This window comes from Astatotilapia calliptera, chromosome 23, assembly GCF_964374335.1.
Source record: "Astatotilapia calliptera chromosome 23, fAstCal68.1, whole genome shotgun sequence".
Taxonomy (NCBI): domain Eukaryota; kingdom Metazoa; phylum Chordata; class Actinopteri; order Cichliformes; family Cichlidae; genus Astatotilapia; species Astatotilapia calliptera.
In genome coordinates this window covers 18,506,847-18,519,429 of record NC_137443.1, presented here as the reverse complement: position 1 = coordinate 18,519,429, position 12,583 = coordinate 18,506,847, and the positions used below count along the sequence as shown (strand labels likewise).

The 12,583-nt window shown below is 44.1% G+C and overlaps 2 long non-coding RNA genes across 2 annotated transcripts in view; one reads left to right on the top strand and one right to left on the bottom strand.

Moving 5' to 3' along the window:
• The window catches only part of LOC145424396 (uncharacterized), a 223,292-nt gene extending 211,311 nt beyond the window's left edge, over positions 1–11,981 (bottom strand). The window contains exon 1 of the long non-coding RNA XR_013905459.1: positions 11,773–11,981. This is a non-coding gene — a long non-coding RNA (uncharacterized LOC145424396). The remainder of the gene's footprint in view (positions 1–11,772) is intronic.
• On the top strand, positions 2,902–4,118 carry LOC145424387 (uncharacterized). The gene is made up of 2 exons (XR_013905446.1): positions 2,902–3,798; positions 3,930–4,118. It is a non-coding gene; the product is annotated as an uncharacterized LOC145424387 (long non-coding RNA).
• Positions 11,982–12,583: the final 602 nt, after the last annotated feature.

Genomic DNA, 12,583 nt, shown 5'->3' with positions numbered 1-12,583 from the left:
TGCTGCAGAACCTCCTTCCTGATGGAAGCAGTCTGAACAGTTTATGGCTGGGGTGACTGGAGTCCTTGATGATCCTCCCCGCTTTCCTCAGGCAGCGCTTCCTGTAGATGTCTTGGAGGGAGGGAAGCTCACCTCCAATTATCCGTTCAGAGCACCGCACTACTCGCTGGAGAGCTTTGCAGTTGTAGGCGGTGCTGTTGCCATACCAGGTGGTGATGCATCCAGTGAGGATGCTCTCAATGGCACAGTGATAGAAGGTCCTGAGGATGCGGGGGCTCATGCCGAATCTTTTCAGTCTCCTGAGAAAGAAGAGGCGCTGCTGCGCCTTCTTCACTGTTTTGTTTGTGTGTACTGACCACGTAAGATCCTCAGCCAGATGTACTCCAAGGAACCGGAAGCTGCTCACTCTCTCCACAGCAGCGCCGTTGATGGTGATGGGGGTGTGTACTTCTCTGCACCTCCGGAAGTCCACTATCAACTCCTTTGTCTTTGCGACGTTGAGGGTGAGATGGTTGTCTTGACACCAGTGGGTCAGGGCGCTGACCTCCTCCCTGTAAGCCGTCTCATCACCGTTGGTGATAAGACCCACCACTGTAGTGTCGTCCGCAAACTTCACAATGATGTTGGAGCTGTTAGTGGCTGTGCAGTCGTAGGTGTAGAGTGAGTACAGGAGAGGGCTCAGTACACACCCCTGTGGAGCACCAGTGTTCAGTGTGATGGGGGATGAGGTGATGCTGCCCAGTCTGACCACCTGGCGTCTGTCAGACAGGAAGCTAAGGATCCAGCTGCAGAGGGAGCTGCTCAGTCCTAGATCCTGCAGTTTCCTGTCCAGCTTCGAGGGAACGATGGTATTGAATGCTGAGCTGTAATCTACAAACAGCATTCTCACATACGTGTCTCTCTTCTCCAGGTGTGACAGGGCAGTGTGTAGTGTCAGGGCTATGGCATCATCAGTGGACCTGTTGTGGCGGTATGCAAACTGTAGAGGGTCTAGTGAGTCGGGTAGTGCAGAGCAGATGAAGTCCCTGACCAGCTTCTCGAAGCATTTGCTTACGATGGGGGTCAGGGCTACAGGTCGCCAGTCGTTCAATGAGGAGATGGTGGAGGATTTGGGTACAGGGACGATGGTGGCCATTTTGAAGCAGGCTGGGACTACAGACAGAGAGAGGGAAAGGTTGAAGATGTGCGTGAACACTCCAGCCAGCTGAGCCGCGCATGACTTGAGGACGCGGCCGGGAATCCCGTCCGGACCAGTAGCTTTGCGCGCGTTCACCTTCCTGAAGCACTTCCGCACATCCTCCTCAGACACAGTGTGCGCACTGACGTCATCCGCGGTGCGCACACTGTCCGGTCTCATGGTGTTCGCTGCGTCGAATCTAGCGTAGAATACGTTTAGATCCTCACACAGAGAGGCCGTGGTCTGCGGTGTGCTGGTTTTCCCTCTAAAGTCTGTGATCGTGTTTAGTCCCTGCCACATACTCCGAGGGTTGTCAAACTGTTGCTCCACCCTGTCCCTGTACTCACGTTTGGCTGCTTTGATCGTCTTCTGGAGTTGGTAATGTCCGTGTTTGTAGTCCGATGTGTTTGCGGAGGCAAAGGCGGTGTTCCGTGCCGCGCGAACATCTCCGTTAATCCAGGGTTTTTGATTTGGGAAGGATTTAACTGTTCTGGATGGGACGACATCTTCCACGCATTTCCTGATAAATCCACAGACTGAGTCTGTGTATTCATCAATGTCTCTGGCGGCCACGTGAAACATTTCCCAGTCCGCGTGATCAAAACAGTCCCGCAGCGCAGACTCCGATTGGTCCGTCCAACAGTGCACCGCCCTCCGGGTTGGAGCTTCCTGTTTCAGCTTCTGCCTGTAGGCGGGCAGGAGCAGGATGGAGCAGTGATCTGATTGGCCGAATGGGGCGCGGGGGAGGGCTTTGTACGCATCCCGGAAAGAGGTGTAACAGTGGTCGAGTTGCCGGTTTCCACGTGTGTTGAAAAGGATGTGTTGATGGAGTTTTGGTGAGACTTTCTTCAGGTTTCCCTTATTAAAGTCTCCGGCTGTGATAAACGCTGCCTCTGGGTGTGCGGTTTCCTCACTGCTGATCGCGCTGTACAGTTCCCTGAGTGCACGGTCAGTGTCGGCTTGTGGGGGAATGTAAACAGCCGTAATAATCACTGCTGTAAATTCCCTCGGTAGCCAGAATGGCCGGCACTTAATCATCAGGTACTCCAGGTCCGGTGAGCAGAAGGATTTGACCGGGTGCACGTTCGCATAATCACACCAGCTGTTGTTGATCATGAAACATACACCACCGCCTCTGCTTTTCCCAGTAAGATCCTGTGACCTGTCCGCGCGGTGCACAGAGAACCCCGGCAGTTGTATTGCGGAGTCCGGTACTTTGTCCGATAGCCAGGTTTCTGTGAGGCAGATCACGCAGCAGTCCCGCATCTCTCGCTGGAATGAGATCCGTGCTCACACGGCTTGTTCTCCAGAGACTGCACATTAGCCAGTAATAAACTGGGTAATGGTGGTCTGTAAGTGTGCCGTCTCAGTCGAACCAGAACGCCAGATCTTCTCCCTCTGCATCGGCGTTTGCGGCCTCCAGGGCCAGAGAACAAAGGCGTCTCAGGTGAGATGAATGGGGGTCTGCAAACGGAGCGTCCGTGTTGCAAAACTTGAACTCCGGAAAGTTATAAGAAAGACCGTCTTTTATGTCCAGTAAGGTTTGTCGGTCGTACACAAGGAGACAAGTGCTGCTCGTGAAAAAATAAAGGAAAAGTAAAATTAAACACAGAAGAAAGCCGTTGCTTGGGGGAGCTCGCGACGAGGCTGCCATACTCGGCACCATCTTGATATCAAATGTGACGTCATTCAGGGGTAAAACCGCAAAGGATTCTGAGAACTTGTGGCAAGAGGTACTAGCGCACGCAGGCTTTCAATTGAACTCAGTTACACAGCGATAAAAAGAAACCCAAAAAATGGCAAGAAGCTGTTGTATTATTAACTGCAATAGCCGGTCGCATGACAGCCACGGGAAGCCGACGGGTAAAGAGATCATTTTTTTATATCGGATTAAGTCGTTGAAGAGAATTTTTTTAAGCCATGTTTCCAAAGTAAGAGCCGACGGATGGTCTGGATATATCAAATATTGTCATGTAACGGTGTGTGGCAGGCAGGAAAATAGGACCCAAACGCAAACTCACGGGAAAACAGAACTGAACTCAAAATGCAGCTTTATCGCTGACAGGTAGTGATGGGACGTTCTGTATCGAGGCTTCGGAGCGTGTGTCGAGTAATGGAGGGGGCGTTTCCGCGAAGCGCGTATCGAGGCTTGCTTCGTTTATGGGAGGAGCTCAAAATGATGACGTCCGAAGCCTCGCTGCCCGGCTGTACCACGTGACTGGTTCATTAAGTGGTTCGAACTTTGCCGCGAGATATGACAGCGATATAAACCCCTCAGACTTCATTCAAAAATGTGGGTGTTTGATGGAGAGTTGCGGTTAGTGAGAGTTTGTCAGGAGAGAATGGAGCCAGCTAAGAAGAGGAGGATGTCCTCCCCTGTGTGGGAACATTTTGATCTTATTCCTCCCAACAAGGTATGTAAATTTCTACAGAAGATGTATTTTCATGATACTGATGGTGCAATACAATTTATGTTGAGCTGTCTTGACTTTTGTACAAGGTGAAGTGTTTGCTATGTGCCAGGGAGCTGGGCTATAACAACAACAACACCTCATCCATGCTTAGGCACTACAGAGCTTTGCATGAGAATAAGGGGGACACCGATTGTGGAGCAAGACCAGGTGAGCGATCAAATGCAATGATAATATAGGATGCAGTAATGTTACTAAATGATATAACAATATTATACAGCTGTTATAAGTTACGTGTGTGATATTTATATTTGTGCTTTGTCTTTATTGTCTTTCCTCAGGAGAACAATCTCAAATAGATGAAGACCTGGTCAGCATGGTGATTGAGGACTCCCAGCCATTTAGCATTGTGGAGGACAAAGGATTCAAAAGATTTGTTAAATCATTAAATCCTAGCTATGTTCTCCCCACTAAAAAGGTCATAAAAGCAGTGAAAATTTAGTTTTTACAGAATAAAATGTGAACAGGCAGGACTGAGGCTCAAAGCCTCAGTGTGTAGCTGTCCATACCTCAACGTTACAAAAGCACAACTACTGTCCACACCCCAACCATACCTCACCTCACAGTAAATGATCATTTCCATTTCAAGCATTTCCAAATAATCATTTCCCATACTGCCACTATAAATATACACAGTATACTGCCATCACTACAATATACATGTTTTACACACTCCTTTTGTTGTTGACATTTACAGGCTGTGTGCAAAATGCCACACTCTTCAAATTCATGCCAGCTATTATTTTTACGTCCAGTAGGTGTCCTGTTAGAGCAAATGAAGCTTCATGAAGCTTCGCGTTGGGGTGAACCAATTGGATGAAAAGCTTCAGTGCTTCATGGGGCTTCATCTGCCCATCACTACTGACAGGTGACAAACGATAACAGTGATACAAAAGCAATGCAAAACTAAACTGGGAAGAGCTAATTGTAACACATACCAGAAGACACGGGGAGACACACACAGCATGAGGGACAACGCGACGCTGACTCAGAGAAACACAGGGCTTAAATACACAGAGGGATAACGAGGGAATGAGACACAGAAGGAGAGCACAGATGGGAGTAATCAGGCTGGACGAGACAAGCAAAGCAGGACACATTCACATAAGACATGGACCATCAAAGTAAAACAGGAAGTATCATACAGAGACGCAAACTTGACACAGTGAAGAAAGCAACTAAGAAACACAGAGACATAAACCATAAGGCAGAGGACTCTAAGACCCAAAATACGCGGAGGGAAATACTCAGCTTGGAACACAAGAAACTAGACTAGAGGGAGTAACAAAAGACCAACCATGAGAACATAATGCACAATGCAGAGGGACAGAAAACAAACTCAAACATGCAAAGACACACAATTACACAGAACAGAGGGGACACAGAGAGACATGAAGGGCAAGGGATCAAAACTAGAAGCCACAGAATAAATCACACAAGTACCATATTACAAACATCACAAGGAACTAGAAACGCTGGGTCAGGGGAAACATGGAATAAACACAAAGAGAGACGAGGGCTCAAAAATACACAGAGGGGCACACAGGGGGTAAGAGTCACGAAGGGAAAACACTTAGGGAACAACACAACAGGACAACTCAGGAAACATGGCCTAAATAAGGAACGAAATACAAAAATACAAGAAACTAAGAATACTGGGCCCACATGGCCCAGGACCCTGACAAATATAACGTCCCAGAACACTCCAGCTCACAGGTTAGTCTGCTCCAAGCATTCCCACAAAGGTCAGAGTTTTGTAGTAGTTAATACGTCATTTTTCTTAACATAATTGGTGATATAGGTTACAAGCAAGTCTGGCGCTGAACAGAAATTGTCGCACTATGCTCCTTTGTTTATTGTGTTTATTGTGCATAAATAGTGAATTGTCCTGACACAATATTGCGTTTCGCTTCTGTTATTACCATGGTACATTGACAAAAACATATACTTTTATTCACAGGATAAAACAGTTGTTTTGTATCACTAATTGTCCAGTATGATTACAGCATACAATATTATTGTCACTGCTACATTTCTGTAATGCATACCAGAAATTATTTCCACTACTAATTAATTACCGTTGAGCTCAAAGGTCCTATTAATAAACGGTTAACGAATGTGTATTTATGACGACGATTTGTGAGACTGGTAAACTTACCTTTGTTCGTACGATGGTCTTTACTTTCTACACGGTGCATTTCAAGGTCCTGTACCCATTCGTCGGTAAACTGTACCTGGGCTTGTTGCAGTGATCTGAAGTTACTAAACTTCACGAGTGTATGCACTCACTCAAAGAACCGTATAATTATAAATCTGAGCGTGGTGAAAGTTGGGCAGCACGCTAACGTCCTTTGTCCACTCTGTGTGCTCGTAAGGGTCTGACCCTTTCACTCCTTTGATTTTTCCTCGTATCTTTTCTTTGTCTTTTCGTCGAGTCTGTCTTTGTACGGACCGGCATTGTTCTCCTTTTGTTTTGTACATTCCTTTTTTGTGCGTCAAAGAAAAAACAAGAAGGCATTGGAACCGGAGAATGAACGTTTGCGGTGCTGCAAATGCTTGCATTTGATGCGGTACTTGGATTGTTTTGCCACGAGTTCCCGGCATGCAATGCGCGAAAATCACGTGATTGCTAAACAAGGGGGAGGGTGCATCCGGCCTCCTCGGCTGTAATTGGTCCAGCCCAGAGTCGATCATGACCAATTGGCCAATCCAACACCTTTCATTATATATAACCTTCCTAAAAAAATAAAATAAAATAAAAAATCCATCGGCCCATAAAAACAAAAAATCACCAGCGGCCCACCAGGCAAATGCCCGGTATGCCCGATGGCTAGTCCAGCTATGCCGGTGATTGAGTTTTGGTTTTTCTTGGTCTTTTGAGTGTTAATATTTTGGGTATGGTCTCTTTTTATGAAAAATACATCAATAAAAGTGCTTTTAGCATGTGCTTCAAAGCAACGTTTGACTGGGAACCTCAAAGCTCAATAGCCTGCATCAATAGAAATTCACTGCAGCCTATGTAATGTTTGATGCATCATAGAATAGAATAGAATATTCTTTATTGTCATTGTCACAAGTACAATGAAATTGAAAGATGTCTCCGGTCAGTGCAACATCACGAAAGATAAATACTTAAAAACTATAATAGATAGGATATAAAAGATAGAAATACATATAAAATACAGTATTCTCATACAGTAAATACACCCAAGCAATCCAGGCCTAAGGCCCCATACAGACACTCAACATACGACCTAGTTGATATATCACTCAAACAATCAATCACTCAGTCAATTTGTTAGCGCATCCAACAAAACAAAACATTCCAACATCAAGGGCACAAATGACAACAGGGGCAATGAAAGTCATCTACTTTTAGTAGCATTGAGACATGATATTGCAATTGGGTAGAAACTGTGTTTGAGTCTGTTAGTCCTTGTGTATGTTGTTCTATACCGTTTACCTGAAGGCAGCAGTTCGAACATGGAGTGTCCAGGGTGTGAGGTGTCCTTTTTGATGTTATGGGCTCTTTTGAGGCAGCGGGAACTGTGTAGGTCTTTCAGTTTGAGGAGAGGGCAGCCGATTGTCCTTTGGGCAGCGTTGATTACTCCCTGGAGTGCTTTCCTCTGAGCCACTGTGCAGCTAGCGTACCATATGCCTATGCAGTACGTTAGTATGCTTTCGATGAAGGCTCTGTAGAAAGACACCAGCAGTCTCTGTGTGATGTTGTTCTTCTTGTTCATCATAATTTATTCCAGTCTATCTTGCAAATACATGTTTGTGCTACATGTCATGCACAAACACAAACTATTAGATCCTTAAGATAAAACCTATGTCAAAATTGTGTCATTCTATTGGTCTATTCGAGTGTGTTAAGCCATCAGTTTCCTTATTGGAAACTAAGAATATTACATGAAATTGCTTGTTTGGCCAAGAATGGGTAAATGATGTTATTTGGTAAAAAAAACAAAAAAAAACATTAAAAACTACAATTTTCATGTGTCAAGTTTAGAATGAAAGCAATTTTACCTAAATTGCCTGATTTAGTACTGTCAATAACAAGGAATCAAAAAAGTGTTTATAATGGGTTTCAACTGGCCAAAAATAGCCACAATAGAGCCAAGAGTAACAATTTGATGTATAGTGTATATTATTGATATATTTAAGCAGCTGAAGTAAAAATAAAATAAAAAAATATCTGAAAAAATCTAGACCCTTTGGAAGTTTAATTCCATTTGCATTAACACAGCAAAAATGGTTGAAAAAAGAAAAGTGAAGTGGCCACAAATGGCCACCATAGAGCTTAAAGGGTGCTTGAACATGTAGCTAAACATTTTGATCCAGATAACTGAGATCAAGGCCCTGAAGATTACTTCAGTGAACTAGACCACACTCTAGTGGAGTTGCCACATCCATCCAAAGAATGAAAGCTAAAGTTGTTTCACAACTTCAGTCACAGCCTTCAAGAATCAGACATGACTACTGTGGGCTGCACCGGGCACTAAGAGAAGAATCCCATTGTCGTGCTGATAAGACCACATCAGTGGTTTCAGCATTCCAGTTAAAACTCTGCTCTCTTCTGCTGAGTGCAGTTCAAAGTCCAACATTTACAAGTGAGTAATTAATAAATAGACAATGCAACCAACAAGTAATATAAACTGAAATAAGCGTCAGATAAAACAAAGATACCATAAACTTTGGCATTGGAAAGATGCCTGCAGCAGTTAAAATGAACCTTTGAGCTGCTTTGATGTTCATTATTATTTTATCGGTGGCTCCTTTTGAAGCACTGGAACTGGGTGTTTTCACACAGACTCCCAAAGCAACAGGATCTTTAAAACTTTTAATAAACTGGACTGTGACGACCCATGAAACCTGATCTGCAGTTGCTCATCATCATGGACAGCTGGATTTGGCTTGTTTTCATTCTGGGTAAGAAAAACTGAGCCTCTCGGTTTCTGACATTACCAGAGCCATTAGTGTGTTGAGTCACGAGGTCATAATTGCACAATAACTCACTCATTTTGAGTTTTCAAGTAAAGTTTATATGTATGATCTATTAAATTACACAGACAGCTTAGGATAAAATGTATTGTTTTTTGTTGCTCTTCTCAAACAAAATACAAGCATCGATTTCATATAAGCATGAATATGAGAATAATACTGATAATGTGTTATGTCTAAGTTCATTATTAATGAATACAAAATTAATGAGTATTATAAACTAGTTAGAATATACGGAGCCCCTGAAAGGTCAGGTATTTATTCATTTTTTTGTTTTTTAATTTTACATTTCTTTTGATCCACGTGAACAGTAAAATCTGTCCACACATAAAGTCAGGCTATATTGCTGATACTGTCTTCCCGTCTGGAGACATTTTACTGTGTTGTTATTGTTTTGTTATACAGAAATAATATTGACCTCCGACAGATACTGTTCTTGAAGCTGTGGTCAGTGTATGGACTTCTGCTTATACTGTGTGTGTTCAGTGTGTCACAGTCACTGTTATCGTCACAGACGTAACTGTAAAGTCAGTCACAGCTGCATTATTTAATAGGAAGGCAATAGGCAGAGTGTTACAGGCATAGCATGTATGAAGCATGTGAACATAATAATAACCACTGCAGCCAAAAAGAGTGCCTGACGAGCCCAGTTGTAAGTAAGCTGTTAAGACTCGACTGTACACTGTGTTTGTGTTTTCTTCCAAAACAATAAGTTTGTTGGAGCAGCATTTCAACGCCTCTCTCTGTATCTCGCTAGCAAAGTTGACCCAGACAGCTTGAATCCTGGAGAGAAGACTTACAGGAGAATATCTCCCTTGAAGAGTGGGAGAGGGCTTGCGCCAGGGCACAATCACAAAAAGTGAACACTCGTTTAAATCTCTTGCAGTACAATTGGTTAATGCGTACATATATGACTCCAGTCAAACTTAATGCTTTCTACAGTACCATCCCGGATGTTTGTATAAAATGCGACGAGGAAAAGGGCACACTTCTCCATTGTTTGTGGCAGTGTCCTGAAATTAGGAAATTCTGGGAAGAAGTGAAACAATGTACTGAAGAAATATTAGAAATAAAACTGCATTTAGAACCAAAACTTTTTTTGCTGGGCATCTATCCAGCTAACTGTAATATAACAAGGAAACATAGCTTATTTTTAGACATAGGGCTGCTGATGGCTAAGAGAGTGATTGCCATTACTCGGAAAGAGGTAGATAGACCGAGAAGAAGTAAATGGATTTCAGAGTTAACATCTACCCTGCCCTTAGAAAAGATCACCTACGCAGTCAGGGGTAAGCGGCGATACTTTTATAGCATCTAGGGCCCCTTCAAAAACTTGCTTGCTAATAAAGACTAGCCCCACTTGGTGGAAATTGTTGGGAAGGATTCATAGGTGGCCCTCTGCTGTCCATTCGGGAATATGTTTAATGCTTGACATTGAACAACTACTTTCTAATTTACATTTAACATATACCTGTGAGGGTGCATAATTTATGGGAGATGTACACAGTTATTTTTTTGTCTTTCCCTTGTTTGTTTGTTTTGCTTTTGTGTGTTGTTTTTGTTGTTTTGTCTTTACTGTTTTTTTTCTCATCCTCTCCTATATGGTGTTATGTGTATAAAGGCAGTATGTGTAGCTTGTAGTTTCTGTAAGTTTAGCTACTTGTTTTGTTACGTTTCATAGATATGTACACTCCTATGTTCAAAATAAATAAAGACACTGTTGGGAAAGAAAAAAAAATTGAACCAGACAACAAAGTAAAGGTAGTTTTCGGCTACGAGACCAACACGGAACCCGACGTATTAGCCAGGTCCCTTTACTACGGTTCGGAGCCACAGACCTGTGTTATATACGCACGGAATAGTTTTCTATACAAGATCGCTGCAAAAAGTGCAGTCTTACCTAATGTCCACCTTATATCAATTTCCTAAGACCCGAACTCTTTCATGGCATGCATTTTTAATTTGTCTTTGCTATTTGTGCTGATTGGGACCTGATGAATGTACACTCAACAAAAATATAAACGCAACACCTTTGTTACTGCTCCCATTCCCCATGGGATGGACGTAGAGACCTAAAATTCATTGCAGATACACAATATAACCATCCCTCCCAAACAGTGGTCACAAATCAGTCCAAATGTGTGGTAGTGGGCACATCTGCTATATTGAGATAATCCATCCCACCTCACAGATGTGCCACATCAGGATGCTGATCTGACATCATGAGTAGTGCACAGCTGTACCTCAGACTGCCCACAACAAAAGGCCACCCTGGAATGTGCAGTTTTTTGCGCTATTGGGGGTCTGGGGACCCAGAACCGGTCAGTATCTGGTGTGACCACCATTTGCCTCATGCAGTGCAACACATCGTCGCATGGAGTCTATCAGATTGTCAATTGTGGCCTGTGGAATGTTGGTCCACTCCACTTCAATGGCTGTGCGAGGTTGTTGGATATGCGTGGGAACTGGTACACGCTGTCGTATACGCCAGTCAAGCACATCCCGAACATGCTCAATGGGTGACATGTCCGGTGAGTATGCTGGCCATGCAAAAACTGGGACATTCTCAGCTGCCATCTGCCCTGAACAATGTGAACCATGATTCATCCGTGAAGCGCACACCTCTCCAACGTGCCAGACGCCATCGAATGTGAGCATTTGCCCACACAAGTCTGTTACGGCGACGAGCTGGAGTCAGGTCAAGACCCCGATGAGGACGACGGGCATGCAGTTGAGCGTCCCTGAGACGGTTTCTGACAGTTTGTGCAGAAATTGTTTGGTTGTGCAAACCAATTGTTCCAGCAGCTGTCTGGGTGGCTGGTCTCAGACGATCTTGGAGGTGAACCTGCTGGATGTGGAGGTCCTGGGCTGGTGTGGTTACACGAGGTCTGCGGTTGTGAGGCCGGTTGGATGTGCTGCCATATTCTCTGAAACGCCTGTGGAGACGGCTTATGGTTGAGAAATGAACATTCAATGCACGGGCGACAGATCTGGTTGACATTCCTGCTGTCAGCATGCCAATTGCACGCTCCCTCATTGCTTGTGGCATCTGTGGCATTTTGCTGTGAGACAAAACTGCACATTCCAGGGTGGCCTTTTGTTGTGGGCAGTCTGAGGTACACCTGTGCACTACTCATGATGTCAGATCAGCATCCTGATGTGGCACACCTGTGAGGTGGGATGGATTATCTCAATATAGCAGATGTGCCCACTACCACACATTTGGACTGATTTGTGACCACTGTTTGGGAGGGATGGTTATATTGTGTATCTGCAATGAATTTTAGGTCTCTACGTCCATCCCATGGGGAATGGGAGCAGTAACAAAGGTGTTGCGTTTATATTTTTGTTGAGTGTAAAAACAAAGAATTTCCATATATACAGTGGGGCAAAAAAGTATTTAGTCAGCCACCGATTGTGCAAGTTCCCCCACTTAAAATGATGACAGAGGTCAGTAATTTGCACCAGAGGTACACTTCAACTGTGAGAGACAGAATGTGGAAAAAAAAATCCATGAATTCACATGGTAGGATTTGTAAAGAATTTATTCGTAAATTAGGGTGGAAAATAAGTATTTGGTCACCTCAAACAAGGAAAATCTCTGGCTCTCACAGACCTGTAACGTCTTCTGTAAGAAGCTTTTCTGTCCCCCACTCGTTACCTGTATGAATGGCACCTGTTTGAACTCATCATCTGTATAAAAGACACCTGTCCACAGCCTCAAACAGTCAGACTCCAAACTCCGCCATGGCCAAGACCAAAGAGCTTTCGAAGGACACCAGGAAAAGTATTGTAGACCTGCACCAGACTGGGAAGAGTGAATCTACAATAGGCAAGCAGCTTGGTGTGAAAAAATCAACTGTGGGAGCAATCATCAGAAAATGGAAGACATACAAGACCACTGATAATCTCCCTGGATCTGGGGCTCCAC